Here is a 15,898-nt window from a genome sequence, read left to right on the forward strand (position 1 = left end):
CAGCTTAAAAAAAAGTTATGCAAGGAATCTTATCTTAACATTCCTTGTGAACCTCAGTAATTATAATAATCTGAAGAATAAGGATACGAATGTATGAAAGAGCAAAAACTAAAATATATTCTCCCTGGATAGCTAATTAAACGTGACAAAAACATACGGCAGATCATTCTTTTCCTCCTCTTCAGATCTGACAGCCATTCTGCAACTCAAAGAGTTTTGTTCAAATAACTCGACAAAAACAACTCAAAAGGAATTCTGTCTCAGAGCTTGGGAGACTGAAGTTATTACGCTGACAGGCTTGGCTGAATGCTAATGTTCCAAGTGAATGCAAAATTTGTTTAAAAGAAACTCTCAGCTCCAACAATTTATAAAACTGCAAAGGGCCAAACAAGATTTTTTTTCCTCTTAGCCTGGAAACCAAAATGGTCTATTAATTAGTGAGACGGGATGGCCTTAATTTGGTGATCAATTACAAAGGGGAATGCTTGAAGGATGGCTCCCCACCATGATCTCACAATCCCGCGATCCAGCCATTCAATTTGACAAATAGTGCTCTTTGTCATCATCCTAGATATCATAAACACATTCAAAATCTGTTTAATTTTATATCTGAAAGAATTATAATCCATACACAATTTTAAAATGGGTCAGTTTTAATGCTGCGCAGTATTCCTATGTAAGAATGCGGTTGAGCCTTAAATTATACATGAGGTAAGGAGACGTTGTTGATATTTTGACCAGTTCTTTGGTTTCTGACAAATTCAACAAAGAAGCTAACAAAACAGTAACTTTTGAATTTCTCCATACAATTAATTGTGCACGTATATCCTCAAGGACACTGTTGGCTCACAGTGTAATGAATCATAGAACCATATAACACTACAGCACAGAAAACAGGCCATTTGGCCATTTTAGTCTGTGCCCATCATTCTGTTAGTCCCACTGACCTGCACCCATTCCATAACCCTCCAGACTTCTCCCATCCATGTATCTATCCAATTTATTCTTAACACTTAAGAGCGAATCCACAATTTACCACATCAGAAGGCAGCTCGTTCCCCACTCCCACCACTCTCTGAGTGAAGAAGTTCCCCCTAAACCTTTCCCCTTTCACCCTAAAGCCATGTCCTCTTATTTATCTCTCCTGATCTAAGTGGAAACAGTCTTCTCCATTTACTCTGTCTATACCCCTCATTATGTTGTAAACCTCTATCAAATCTCCCCTCATTCTTCTATGCTCTAAGAAATAAAGTCCTAACCTGTTTAATCTTTTCCTGGAATTCAACTCCTGAAGACTAAATCTTCTCTGCACAATTTCAATCTTACTGATATCTTTCCTGTAATTTGGTGACCAGAACTGCATACAATACTCCAAATTTTACCTCACTAATGTCTTATACAACCTCACCATAACATCCCAACTCCTCTACTCAATACTTTGATTTATGAAGGCCAATAGGCCAAAAACTCGTTTTAAAACCCTATCCATCTGAGACGTCACTTTCAGGGAATTATGTACCTGTATACTCAGAAGTCCTTCCGTACTTCTCAGTGCCCTTCTATTTACCATGTAGAACCTTTTTTGGTTTGTCCTTCCAAAATGCAACACCTCATACTTGTCAACATTAAAATCCATGTGCCATTTTTCAGCCCATTTTTCCAGTTGGTCCAGATACCCATGCAAACTTTGAAAGCCTTTGCTCTCCACGACAACTCAGTAAACTTGCTGATCCAAATTTCCACATTATCACCAATGGTCCCAGCACTGATCCTTGGGGCACACCAGACCTCCCAGAGGCACATCAGACCTCCAGTCTGAGAAGCAATAATCCAATACCACTCTGTCTTCTCCCATTCAACCAATTTCGAATCCAGTTTACAACCTTATGGTAAACCACTGCTGTATGTATTTGTCCGGTCAGACACCCCCATTGGCTGGCTGTACCTTTGGCCCCTCCCACAGGCTCCTGTATAAAAGTGACTGTTCCACAGCCCCCTCCTCAGTGCAGGAAGGTCAAGCAGTATGGATGTGCCTTTGTTCTTTAGTGAATAAAAGCCTATTGGTTTCTCAACATAATTGTGAGAGATGGGAAAATTGATCTAAAATTATGAACATGGAAGAAACTAAAGTTCATCAGTAAAATGGCTGTAACCAGTTCAAACAGGATAAGCTTGGGGCTTAGGATGCAGGAAAGCAGAGTCAGCACGATTAACATAAGTATCTTCTAGTCTTTGTGACAAGACCATAGGACTAAGATAAGGAATGGTAAGGTACAATAGAATGTAGGAAGTTGAGGTAGTCTGGATCAGATAAGGGTCTCCTAGCCCTGGACAGAAGTACCAAGTCATACATTTCTAATTAGCTAACCATACACAGATTTATACATATGAAATTAGCCAACCCTAGATAGAATGAGTCAACTCTGCATATCAAGAGACTGTAGCCCTGAGAATCAGGAAGGTGTGAATAAGGACAATAACATGAAGGGACACCGACAGGATACCCCCCCTGGTCCTCCAAGTATTCTGAAATTGCACGTAGGCAGGCAGGATTGCCTAATGCCAAACTTCTCCAGCAGGAGGCAGAAGAATGTAAGGGGGAGGGTATTCCTACACTGAAATCAACTGTTTAAAAGTTGGGTGAGCCCCAGTGTCTGTGTGTATTCCCAGGGTAAGGGGAAGCACCCAACTTTGCATTGTTGTAGTAATAAATGTTCTTTGTTCTCAATTTTTGTCTCGAGCAATTTCTTTAAAGGTACTTTAATTTCTAACAAATGGGGGCTCGTCCGGGATCACACTCCCTCCACTGACAGAGTACCCCGACGACGAGAGTAGGTGCACCCCGGCTGATTCAGCTGGACTCACGGGCGACGGGTGGCTGGTCAGTGGAAGAAGCGAGTGATATCCGAGAAGAGGCATTGAGAACAAACGGCGGAAGGACGCGCGCTAGAGCAGTACTGCCAGAACTCGGTAAGAGTATTTTACTTGTTCCTAAGCATGGGAATAGCGGGCAGTAGAGATGAGAGTCCTGACACAGGACGTGACCACCAGATAGCTACGTACAGCCCGCTTGGGTTGATGTTATCTGAGTGGGGCACAGGAAAGACCCGCGGTAAAGACAAACTGACGATGGTCAGGTATTGTTGTAATGAATGGGTTCAATACCCGGTTAAAGGGAGCTCCGTGTACTGGCCAAAATTCGGATCCGAGGATGAATGGATGTGTAAAGCTTTGAACCTATGGCTCTATCAAAACCAGAAAGACAATGTTGAGAGCAGGGAATATGCAGCCTGCTGGCTCAAGGGATCCATTGAACAGCTGGTTTTGAATGAGAAAGAATTCAGGGATAAGAGAGAGGAGGAACCTCTTGTCCCTGAACCACAGGGTTGGGATGTGTTACATTCCCTCCCTCCACCTTATGTTCCTCCTATGCCGGCTCCTATCTTTCCTTCCCCTCCTATTGCCTACCCTTCTGCACCTTCCCCACCTCCCCCACCACTAGAGAAGAGAGAAGAGAGCAGGAGTGGTATGATAACTTGCTCACAAAGCACTCGATTACCACCTCTGTTGGCAGGAGAGAGAGGTAACTTTAATTCAGAACAGCGTGAGACTCTTCAGGAAGAAAGGGCAGAACCCTTTGATTCATTTCCCAGGGAGCAGGAACCCAGACCTAATAAGCCAGAAACCAATTGGATGAGACCACTGCGGGAAGTTCCCATGGGAGAGGGTCTCGGTTTCGTAAATGTGCCCCTGACCAGTACTGAAGTGTGTAACTTTAAGAAAGAACTGACCTCCCTGATAGAAGATCCCCAGGGATGTGCTGAACAGTTAGACCAATTTTTGGGACCATATATATATACAATATGGGGGTCTCGACATAGAATCCCCAGCAGGGGAACAATTGGTACTAACAGGTTTTGTTACCAACTCAGCCCCAGACATTAAGAGAAAATTACAAAAGACAGAAAATTGGCATGAGCAGGGAATAACCCAGCTTCTACAGATCACACAAAAAGCATTTGTCCAGACATCTGAGGATAAGCAGAAAGCAAAGGCTAACATTTTGATGCAAGCAGTTAAAGGAATAGTAGATGAGTAACATGAAAAAAAGGCAGGGACTGTGTGCCAGCTCCTGAATGTTGGGAGAAGTGCAGGGAGTGGGAGAGTAGAGACCAGAGATAATTTCATAAATCACGACTTCCCACTTCAGTCACTGACCAATATTGATTAAAATTCATGCCAAAAAAATTAAATGTCATAAATGATCATTTTTCAATACTGTAGAATTAGCGAATTTAACTACCAGTTAATTCCAATTTATGAAATAAATTGTATTTAAATGTGATTTTGCACAGGGAGTACCTGAGAGTTGAGTGATGTTATAACATTTGCAGGGAGAAATGTTTGCGCAAATAGGGTGAGTTCTATACATCTTAACTTTAAGTGTATGTGAGATAAAGAAAGGATCTGATGTGTAAAGTGGCTGGATCAGCCAGTTGAAGGGGGAGTGTGCATGTCCCTTTAAGTGCACTGTGGCACTTGAAATTGAGGCTTCAGGCTCTTGTCTTGCAGTTAGAGGTATGGAGCCCTTTCTTCTTCTTTGGCTTGGCTTCGCGGACGAAGATTTATGGAGGGGGTAAAAAGTCCACGTCAGCTGCAGGCTCGTGGAGCCCTATCAACACATTTAATACATTTCTTCTACACATTCAGCAGTCAAGGTCCGTGAGTTTAAAGATCACCCACCTCTGGAGAATAAAGATACCTCTGGGGATTCCTATGGGGATTCCTATAAGTTTAATCATTCATTTCTCTGGTGCATTTTCCTCTGGAGTGAAATTAATGCCTCAGCACAATTTCTCTGTATTGCCGCTGTTATTTAATTCATGATAACTTTCCCCCATTCATCAGGTTTATATTTAAATCCGGTAGTGCGGAAGTTACATTGTAAATAATCACGGAGGTAAACCCTGCGCAACTGGATTCAGCTTAATGGAGAAATAAACCTGCGAACTGGTCTATGGTGCTGTGTGAGTACTGCAATAGGTGGAATATGATTTAAATTGGTGGCATCGTTCAGAACAATTGGGTGCATAAGAATAATAATATCATTAATAACTCACAAATCTTGTACCAGATGCTATTCAGTACATCTTGACTTAAGGACTGGAGAAATTGGCATGTTAGAATGAGATTGGCATGGTACCAATATTTCTTGATTCAATAATGACTCCACAAGCTCCAGGATTCATGCAGCAGAACTTTAAGTGGAATATAATAGAAACTAGCCTGTACTTAAATGATTGTGTGTGCAATCTTCATAAGAACATCTTTTAACTTTTTTTGGTGCCTGTTTTACAGACTGTTTTAAATAAGGCCAGCTCCTGTGAGCTGTGGCACAAGGCATTTTACTTAAGGCAGAACTAAAGGTTGAATATGTTTCAAGTTCTCTTGCAGGGGCTCTTGTGCTGCAATGTCTGTTATGTACTCACTCTAACAAATTGGAGGGTTGTGCCCCATACAGACAAGCAGCTCCAACTGCATTTTAATAAGGTCTAACATATTCAAAACCCATGCAAATATGGTTTGTGTTTCATTTTACAATTTTTACACTAACACAAAGGAAAGTCAGATTGTTATTCATTTTATTAAAACCTGGCGATTGGGTTTATGTAAAAGCATGGCAAGAGGATCAACTAAAACCTGCCTGGGATGGTCCCTTCTGTGTACTTTTAATTACAGACACCGCAGTAAGAACAAGAGAGAAAGGCTGGACCCACATTCAAAGAATTAAACCAGCTTCTGAACCACAACATCACGACACACAGATTCAAACCTCAACCTGGCGTGCAGTTCCTCATCCATCAGACCTGAAACTTACACTGCGCCGTGACAAAGTGCCGTAATTTAACATTTTTTTTCGTTTCTTTAATGGTTTATTCAGTTATTGTTGTATTTTATTGCTGTTTTCAATGAGCTTTACATTTATTGTGGTTTATTCAGTTATTATTGTATTTTATTGCTGTTTTCAATGAGCTTTACATTTTTTGTTGTTTATTCAGTTATTGTTATATTTTATTGCTGCTTTCAATGGGTTTTACTTTCATTGTTGTTTTACTCATTTTTTGGAATATTGTTCGTTAATGTTTTAAGTCCCCCTGGAATAGGGGCAGCAGAGGTTACAATTGTGCTCCTTTAGAATGTAGACAGGGCATAGATTTAATGTATAGTCATAGTGGGATATGGGTTAACAAGGGATTCCAATACGGACCAGGGGAACTGAACAGCTTTAGTGGAGTACATCTAATTTGTATCTTAGCCTACACAGGTATTAAAGACAGGAGTTTTGAAGCGATAGCACAAAGGACATGGTGGGACAAAGACAGACAGAATGGTAGTCAGGATTGTACATGTAACAGAGAGAGAGAGAGTTAATACATATGCTAATGTACACAGACAGGCTGCAACTCACAAGTTCAATGATACATATGCTAATGTTAGCAGACAAGCTGCAACACACAGTTAAATCACAAGAAACAATCCCCCCCCAGCTTGGTCTCTTTTCATCACCCCGTGAAGGGGAGCACCAGTTTCCAACAACGTGAGCTACTTGACACTTTAATATCAGGCTTCGGAGATCGGTGGCCCTAGGGTTCGGGGCTGAAGAGGACATCAGATACTAGCCACAATTCAACGGAACCGCCTGACTACTCGTTCGCTGCTGAAGGCAGCGTCTCTCACAGACTTCGTCAGGACAATGCTTACAAAAGTCGGGTGGTTAAAAGACACTGCTTCAATGTTTCAACGTGAATCTGCCCATGCCCATGTTCAGACGTGGCAACTTCGGACTGATGTGGGATGGACTAGACTCTTTACTGAGAACTGGAGCCTGATACTCACAACCCTAATAAGCAGCTGGACTCGCTACTCTGACCTTCATGGTGCTCCCCACCTAAAGACTTTACACAGGTGTTACAATTCGGTTATTGACCAGCTGGGTAAAACTACACCTTACAATTGAAAGATCAGTATTACTGATCTAAAAGAAAAGTGAGGAAGGGGGGGGGGGATCAGTCACACTGACACTAGTAACCAAAGATCAGTAACACTGATCATGGTGAAAGATCAGTATTACTGATCTAAAAGAAAAGTGAGGATTGTGAGAGATGGGAAAATTGATCTAAAATTATGAACATGGAAGAAACTAAAGTTCATCAGTAAAATGGCTGTAACCAGTTCAAACAGGATAAGCTTGGGGCTTAGGATGCAGGAAAGCAGAGTCAGCACGATTAACATAAGTATCTTCTAGTCTTTGTGACAAGACCATAGGACTAAGATAAGGAATGGTAAGGTACAATAGAATGTAGGAAGTTGAGGTAGTCTGGATCAGATAAGGGTCTCCTAGCCCTGGACAGAAGTACCAAGTCATACATTTCTAATTAGCTAACCATACACAGATTTATACATATGAAATTAGCCAACCCTAGATAGAATGAGTCAACTCTGCATATCAAGAGACTGTAGCCCTGAGAATCAGGAAGGTGTGAATAAGGACAATAACATGAAGGGACACCGACAGGATACCCCCCCCTGGTCCTCCAAGTATTCTGAAATTGCACGTAGGCAGGCAGGATTGCCTAATGCCAAACCTCTCCAGCAGGAGGCAGAAGAATGTAAGGGGGAGGGTATTCCTACACTGAAATCAACTGTATAAAAGTTGGGTGAGCCCCAGTGTCTGTGTGTATTCCCAGGGTAAGGGGAAGCACCCAACTTTGCATTGTTGTAGTAATAAATGTTCTTTGTTCTCAATTTTTGTCTCGAGCAATTTCTTTAAAGGTACTTTAATTTCTAACATAATCTTTGAGTAATTGCATCAAACCTCTCCATGGATACCTAGTGTCTGAACTTCTTGATCTAACCTCCCATGTGGGATCTTGTCAAAGGCCTTAATAAAGTCCATGGAGAAAACATTCATAGTCTTTCCTTCATCTATTTTGGCAAATGCTAACAATTTATGATAATCCCAAATTCTAATCGATTAATAAATTCTGGAATGCCTTCAGTACACAACAGCTCCTAGTTAAATAAAGTGACTCTCAGTTCATTGATAGAAGGGACATTTTCCTCATTATTTGATTACTTTTGATCAATCAGTTTTTTTGGAAGTGCATTCTACATTAGAAATAACTCCTGATAAACCTGCAGACTATTTTTGGAAACAGTACATCATATGTGAATGAGGTTGTGAGTATTATGGAGGGCTCACCCTTAATATCAAACTTCAGTAAGGCCCCCCCACGATGCCAATGCTGGGGGGCCTTACTAAAGCTCAGCCTAGGGGCCCGGGTGGTAGTTAATCCACTACTGATCTTGTGATTTCAATACCTCATTAGCACCCTCTGTTGCTTTGAGGATTAAATCTTAATCAGAAATTGAGGGCTAATGAACCAACTCAATTAATATTGCTAACCATCATTAACAGATGTTCAGAGGGGACATTATTCACTTAACAGCTGGACCATGTCTGGATGAAAGTTCAAATTTCTAATGTTGGCAGCAAAGGGGGTCAAGTTTCAACCATTAGGTTGATGACATTATCACAAAATTGCCTTGGGCAATTTGTTCCACACAGCAGACAGAATGTCTAGAGCGTTTGAGTGAAATTGCCAACTGCAGTTTAAAATAAAAAACCTCCAGAGTGAGGAAACAATTGTACATTGGATTATTTAACTGAATGCAATTGGCATCTACAGCCTTAAAGGGGCAAAGGGCAATTCAGCAATCTAAAGTATCTAGATGTAAAAAATAAATGATGGACGGGTTGATTTCTGAAGCTTGTGTTTCTGTCTCCACATTTACTAAAACTGACATCATCCTGAGAAAGTTGTGGAAGGTTACAGATTGGCAGGAGTTTGAAAGAAGCTGGGACAATATCTGAAGAGATAACAAAGAGGGCAGATGAGGGCAAGGCAGTTAATGCAAGTTAAAGGATTTAATAAGGCCTCACATAGTAGATTGGTACAGATAACTGAACATGCAGGATAGGGGGGCAGCTAGCCAAATAGATAAAAAACAGTGACTCAGTGATAGGAGTCACAGAGTAGTTGTGGAGGGTAATTTTTCAGAATGGAGGACTGTAACTAGTGGAGTGCCTCAGGGTTTAGTGCAAGAACCATCACTTTTCGGTTGTATATGTACACAATCATACATGTATACATACATACACACACATATGTACATATATATGTGTATGTATTGTGTGTGTGTGTATGTGTGTGTGTGTGTGTGTGTGTGTATGCATGTGCAAGTATCTAAAATTGGATTCTCCAAAATCCATAATTATCCAATTTTTTTTTAATTACAGATCAATGAGGATATCCCAAAAAAAATCAGAAATCCTCATTGATCTGAAATTTTTTCGGACCTGGACTGACCAGGGACGTCGGCAGCCATGGACCTTGAGCTCCCGGCAGCATGGATCTTGAGCTCCCGGCACGAGCAGGGCCTCGGTGGGGAGGTGTCAGTGATCAGCAGTGGCCAGCATGTTTTTGGTGAGAATTAAACATTATTTTAATGCTTAAAAAAAGCTAACCTTGTTTTTTTTTGTTGTTGTATGAACACTGTTACAAGTGATTTGCTGTTGCTACTGGGCTGTTTTTTTAAAAAAATGACCAGTTCTCCAATAAAAAGTTTATCGAAACAAGCCCAGTCCCAACCATTTTAGATAATCTGAGTTATACCGTATCGCATATATATATGTGTGTATATGATATATATAAATACACACACACTGTGTTATGAACTATCAAATTTTGTTATGAACTAACAAAAGAACAGCATTGGAAAATTCACCAAACAATGGTAAATTCAAAATAATAGTTTTTATTAAACTATTGATATAACATTTCTTACTTATCTCTAAACTTAACTCCAACTTAATTTACACAAAGCGCAAATGTAGCTTTGTGTGGGGTGTGGGTGTGTGTGTGGGTGTGGGTGTGTGGGTGTGAGTGTGTGGGTGTGTGGGTGTGAGTGTGTGGGTGTGTGGGTGTGGGTGTGTGTGGGATGTGGATGTGGGTGTGGGTGTGTGGGTGTGGATGTGTGTGTGGGTGTGGGTGTGTGGGTATGTGTGGGTGTGTGGGTGGGTGTGTGGGTGTGGGTGTGTGTGTGGGTGTGGGTGTGTGTGTGGGTGTGAGTTTCAAATCACAAAAGAAAAAGATGGATAACCCCATTCTAATACATATGATTAGAATGTGGAAAGAAATTAATGAATGTATAGGAAAAAGGTAGGGATATCAATAAAAGCACCATTGTGTAAAAATGTGTTATTGCCTATGAACATGGGCAATAGAGTATTAAATTCATGGTATGACAAAGGTATAAGATATATTAAGGGCTGTTACACGGAAGGAACCCTTATGTCTTTTGAACAATTAAAACACAAATACAGAGTGGGTAATGGGACCTCTTTCTGTTTTCTCCAGCTTAGATTGTTCTTAAGGGAAAGATGGAGACCAAGGTTGACCCACCTGAAATTAGTAAAACTGAACAAATGGTTGGGATGGGGAATACATCCAAATTTATAACAAAAATGTACTATGTTCTCCAGAGCGGAAGAGAAAAACTAGGGTTGCAGAGGTCAAGGGAAAGATGGGAGTCGGACTTGAGTGCAGTAATTTCAGAAAGAAGCTGGTCACATGGCATAACCTCAAATATAAATGCAGGATAAGAATTAGTTCTGTATATTTTTTTACATCAATTATATCTTACTCCACAAAAGTTACACAGATCAAAAGCTGAGATTTCAGAGATGTGCTTCAGATGTGGGACTGAAACAGGAACTTTTTGCATGCCATGTGGTCGTACGTGAAAATGAGGCCACTTTGGTAAGAAATCGCAGAAAAGTTAACCAGGATAACAGGAGTGACCTTCATGGGTGACCTGGACCTATATCTGTTAGGTAATTTCATGAAAATAGGCAACAAATTGACCAAATATCAAATCTCATTTATAAAAATAGCACTGGCAGTAGCAAAAAAACTGAATCGCAATCACTTGGAAGTCCAATTCCCCTCTACTTATAGCACAATGGACTGCGGAAATGAACAGCTGTTTACCTATGGAAAAAAAATCACATATAACTTAAAGAATAAATATGTCACTTTTGTTAAGGTCTGACAGCCATACCTAGACCACATAGGGGCCCAGATACAGTAATAAAAATTGGAAAAAAAGATATAAAATTAACTATTAAATATAAAAACTATTATATTATTTTTATACCCTCTTAATATTCTCCCCAGACTTAAGTTCAAGTTTACTCATCTGTTCCACATTAACCTATATATAAATGTAAATATATATAGTTTCCCCAACTGTACTCTATATAATTAAAATATATGTAGCTCTGACAGTGAATGGATCTGTATGTATGGAAGGGGGGGAGGGAGGGAGGGACTTTTTTTTCATTGTGTTTTGTGAGTAAACATTAAATATATTTTATATTTAAATGTCACAATGTATAATTTAAAAAAAAACAAAAATAAAATATTCAAAAAAAATTCATTCAGGTAGGCTTTAGGAATGACCACCTGATCAATCACTGCTCAATTTTCATTTGCAGGGACATCACAAGGTCTCCATTTACTTATTAACAATTTACCCTTCCAGTAATATACACACAGCATTTCCTTAATCTCCTCCTCATCCACAGCCTTCTTCAAGTCAGTAAGATCGGAATCTGTCTTTTGCTGCTCCATCAACTCTTCCCTTGACAAAGACAAATCCTGATGCTCAAATTTAACCTGCTCTTTCAGGATTATTTCAGAAATACTGGGCAACTCTCTATCCACTGTATTTTCCTCTGCTCTCATCATTTTCTTAGACAAAGATCTTGCACATGCAGAATATATCACACAATCTTCGTCAACCTCATCCTTACTTGGCTTATTTATTAATCTCAACATTGACCCAAATTTGTCCTCAGCCAAGTCATTCCTGTGTAAGAATGAGACTGCTCGCATGGGCAACTTTGAAATAACTCCTACTACAACTCACTCTGAATTCAACACTATTTTGTGCAAAGCTATTATTGATTCTACACCTCCACCAACACCTCTAATGAAAGTTGTCTCTCCTGTGTCCTTCTTTTGATCAAGGGTTAAAACAGTTTCCAACAACAGTGACTGGGCAGCCCCAGTAATTCTGAGAATTTTAACTGGCACTTGGAAAGTTCCTTCCTTTACTGAAATCAAGCCCTCTGACACAAAAGGTTTGAATACATCCATAAAATGCTTACCAGGTATGAAATCTCTGTTCTTGTTACATACAAACTTCTGGTAATATGTCCTTTTCTCTCTTTTTTTTTTCAACACTAAATAATTTGCAGGTACATGAGCCAGTCTCTTAAAAGAATGACACACAAAACCTGAAATTCTGTCCTTTCCTAATTTACCCTCTTAATATTCTCCCCAGATTTAAGTTCAAGTTTACTCGTCTGTTCCACATTAACCTTCTGAAAAGATTTATTACGCTGAAATATGCTTTTGTAAGTTTAATCTAGCCAATTCTTGCCATGTTCCCACATCTTTCTCATCCAGATACAATTCGATCTCATTGGGAACACACCTTTCAATTTCCCCAATTAATATCAATTCTCTTACTCAGTCGAAATCATTATTTATTCCTTTTGAGGTACATGAACGGTCAAAACATACTGATTTTTCAAGTGCAAAATCCATATAAGATTGGTTCCCCACTTTCCTCAAATTCCTAAATATTTTGTCTATATGCATTGGGGACCAACTCATAAGCATTTAAAACTGCTTGTTTAACAGTCTCATAATTTGCCACTTGCTCTGCATACAAAATGGAGTATGCCTGTTGTGCTTTTCCCTTTATTAAACTTTGGAGCTGAAGAGGCCATTTTTCTTTTGGCCAGCTTGAGTTCTGTGCAACCTTTTCAAAAAGCTGAAAATATGTATCATTATCACACTCACCGAAAGGGGGAGCCAGATTAACCTCTCTACTAGCCATAAAACTCTCTGCAGGAGTTCGAGCTTCAGTTCTCTTACCCCTCTCTATCTCGAGTTTCATTTCGGCAATTCCTCTTTATTTCAGATTCTTCCAACTCATATTTTCTCTTTTTTTCTGATTTGTCGGCTTCATGTTTACATTTTCCTCTCTCTTCCTCAAAACTTTTTTTCTCTCCCTTTGTCTGTCTCTCTCTCCCCAACTCTATTTTTTTCAATTGCAATTGCATTTCAAAAGATTTATCCTCAGGAAAATCTTCTAACACTTTCTCTTCAAATTTTCCATCTTTTATATAATATTTCACTATAATTCTCTTTATTTCTATTTTCCTCATAAAACCTTTGACTTCAACAAGCCTTAACAAAGGCAATCTCCATCAGTTCCTATTTTCTTTTGTTCTCTGCAGCTCTACAAGTGACGACTGTTCCAAAATTTCTCCAATATCCATTGCTGCTGTTTTTCCACACACAAGCTTTAAATGAGCTTGGAAAAATAATTTACCAATGAATCACAAAAATCCCAAAAGGTTAAGATCCCAACACTCCAAATATTTAAGATCCCGGACATGCCCCCACTTGTTACAAGCCCAAAGGACTCAAAATCAAGCAGCAACAGAAATTCATCAAGATGATGGCTACTAAACAAAACTGATTTTGTTTTCTTAATACATAATAATAAGATCAATACTTAGCTTATTACTATTAACAACTTAACCCCCTTCTAACTCTAAGCGCACATGTATGTAATGTTTATGTGTTCAGGAAAGTTCCTTTTCACTGTCCAATCATTCACTTTTTACTTCTCCAAAATCACTGGTATCAGGTAAACTTCCATGCTGTGCACAGAATGTAACATTTATTATATTCACCAGGTTCTGGTGCTTTAACTTAAGTTGTTACAAATCATGTCCGATCTATGTTTATTAATTTCGGTAATGATTTAGTAACTCGATTCGCCAATATTTTAGCCAGTATTTTATAATCTGCATTCAATAATGAGATTGGTCTGTAAAAAGGTGGTTTTAAAGGATCTCTGTCATTTTTTGGTACCAAATAATTCTTGCTGTTGAAAATGAATCTGGAAGATTATGAGTTTTTGATGCTTGATCGAACATTTCCATAAAAATAGGGGTCAATACATCTTTAAATTCTTTACACAATTCAGGTGGAAAAACATCTTCTCCCAGAAATGTATCACTTTGCAATTAACTTATTGCTTCCTTTACCTCTAATCGTGTAAATTATGCACTCAATTCTATTTGTTCTTCCAAGTTTAATGTAGGTAAATTTATCCTCGTTAAGTATCTATCCATTTTATCACTGTCTTTTAAAGACTCTGAACTATATAATTTAGAATAAAAAAAAATTTAAACTTTGTTTCATTCTTGAGGTTTATAACTAATCACATTCAAATCATTTTTAACTGCATTAATTGTTCTTGAAGCCTGTTCAGATTTCAATCGGCATGCAAGTACTTTATGTGCTCATCCACCTAAGTCGGGGTATTTCTGTTTAGTTCTTGTTATCATTTTTAAAATTCTATTAGTTTGTAATATATTATACTGAAATTTTTATTTTATTAATTAATTGTGTACACTTATCTACAGAACTTCATTATGAAGACCTTTTTCCAATAATTTTATTTCTTGCTCCAACTGATCTACTTCTTTTATATAATCTTTCTTAACTTTAGTAGTAAAACATAATTTGTCCTCTAAAATAAGCTTTTAAGGCATCCCATATTACAAATTTATCATTCACCAAATTCAAGTTTGTGTCACAAAATAACAGAATTTGCTTATTAATAAAATCACAAAAAAAATATTTTTTTTTAGCAATGAAACAATGATGAGTTTAGACTCCATCTATATACCAATTTTTCTTTATCTGGCATTATAATAGTCATTAACAATGCACACTGAATGATCCAATAATATTCTTGTTAATATTCAGCATCTAATATCTTACATTATATTTATGCGGATATTAAAAATGAGTCAATTCTAGAATAAGTCATGCCTACTCAAAGAGAAAGAGTAATCTCTTTCTTTCAGATGAATTCTCTTCTATGCATCTATTAAATTCAAGTCTCTCATTAATGCCAAGAATGCTTTTGCTGCTCTAGTTCTTACAGTTCCTCTTGTAGTTCAGTCAAAAATTGGGTCTAAAATTTCCTCCTATCAAGATATTATCATGTACATCTGCTAAACATCTGATCATCTACATCAAATCAAATCAAATAGCTTTTTATTGTCATTGTAGAAGTTATACAACGAGATTTATGACAGCAGTACAAGGTTACCAATGTAGCGACACAACCACAGGCAGCTCCATAGAAGTTAAATAAAAAATTTAATTTACAATATATGTCCTTTATGTGAATGGAGGGGGGGTGTCGGCTGTATGTATAATAGATGTGGAGGACAGAGAGGGGAATTTGTGGATATGTGTGTTTAGTGTAGTGACAGCCTGGGGGAAAAAGCTGTTTCTGAGTCTGTTTGTTCTTGTCTTGATTGACCTGTAGCGTCTGCCAGAGGGTAGTAGGTCAAACAGATGCAGGGCAGGGTGGGTGGGATCCTTTATTATTGCTTGTGCTCTACTGAGGCAACGGGAGGTGTTGAGATCCTTCAGGGAGGGTAGAGGACATCCAATTATCTTTTCTGCTGCCCTCACCACCCGTTGAAGTCTTTGCCGCTCTCCTTCAGTGCAATGGGAGAACCTTACTGTGCTGCAGTACAGCAGGATGCTCTGTATGGTGGAACTATAGAAGGTAATCAGCAGATTCTGACCCACCTTGCTCTTTTTGAGCATTCTCAGGAAGTACAGGCGCCTCTGGGCCTTTTTAATGACTGCTGAAGTGTTTACAGTCC

The 15,898-nt window shown here is 38.9% G+C and overlaps 1 protein-coding gene across 7 annotated transcripts in view; it reads right to left on the reverse strand.

The window, feature by feature from the left end:
• The window catches only part of b4galt2 (UDP-Gal:betaGlcNAc beta 1,4- galactosyltransferase, polypeptide 2), a 384,372-nt gene that overhangs the window by 216,040 nt on the left and 152,434 nt on the right, over window positions 1-15,898 (reverse strand). The gene's annotated exons all lie outside the window — the stretch shown is intronic.

The sequence above is a fragment of the Narcine bancroftii genome, chromosome 5, assembly GCF_036971445.1.
Source record: "Narcine bancroftii isolate sNarBan1 chromosome 5, sNarBan1.hap1, whole genome shotgun sequence".
Classification (NCBI taxonomy): domain Eukaryota; kingdom Metazoa; phylum Chordata; class Chondrichthyes; order Torpediniformes; family Narcinidae; genus Narcine; species Narcine bancroftii.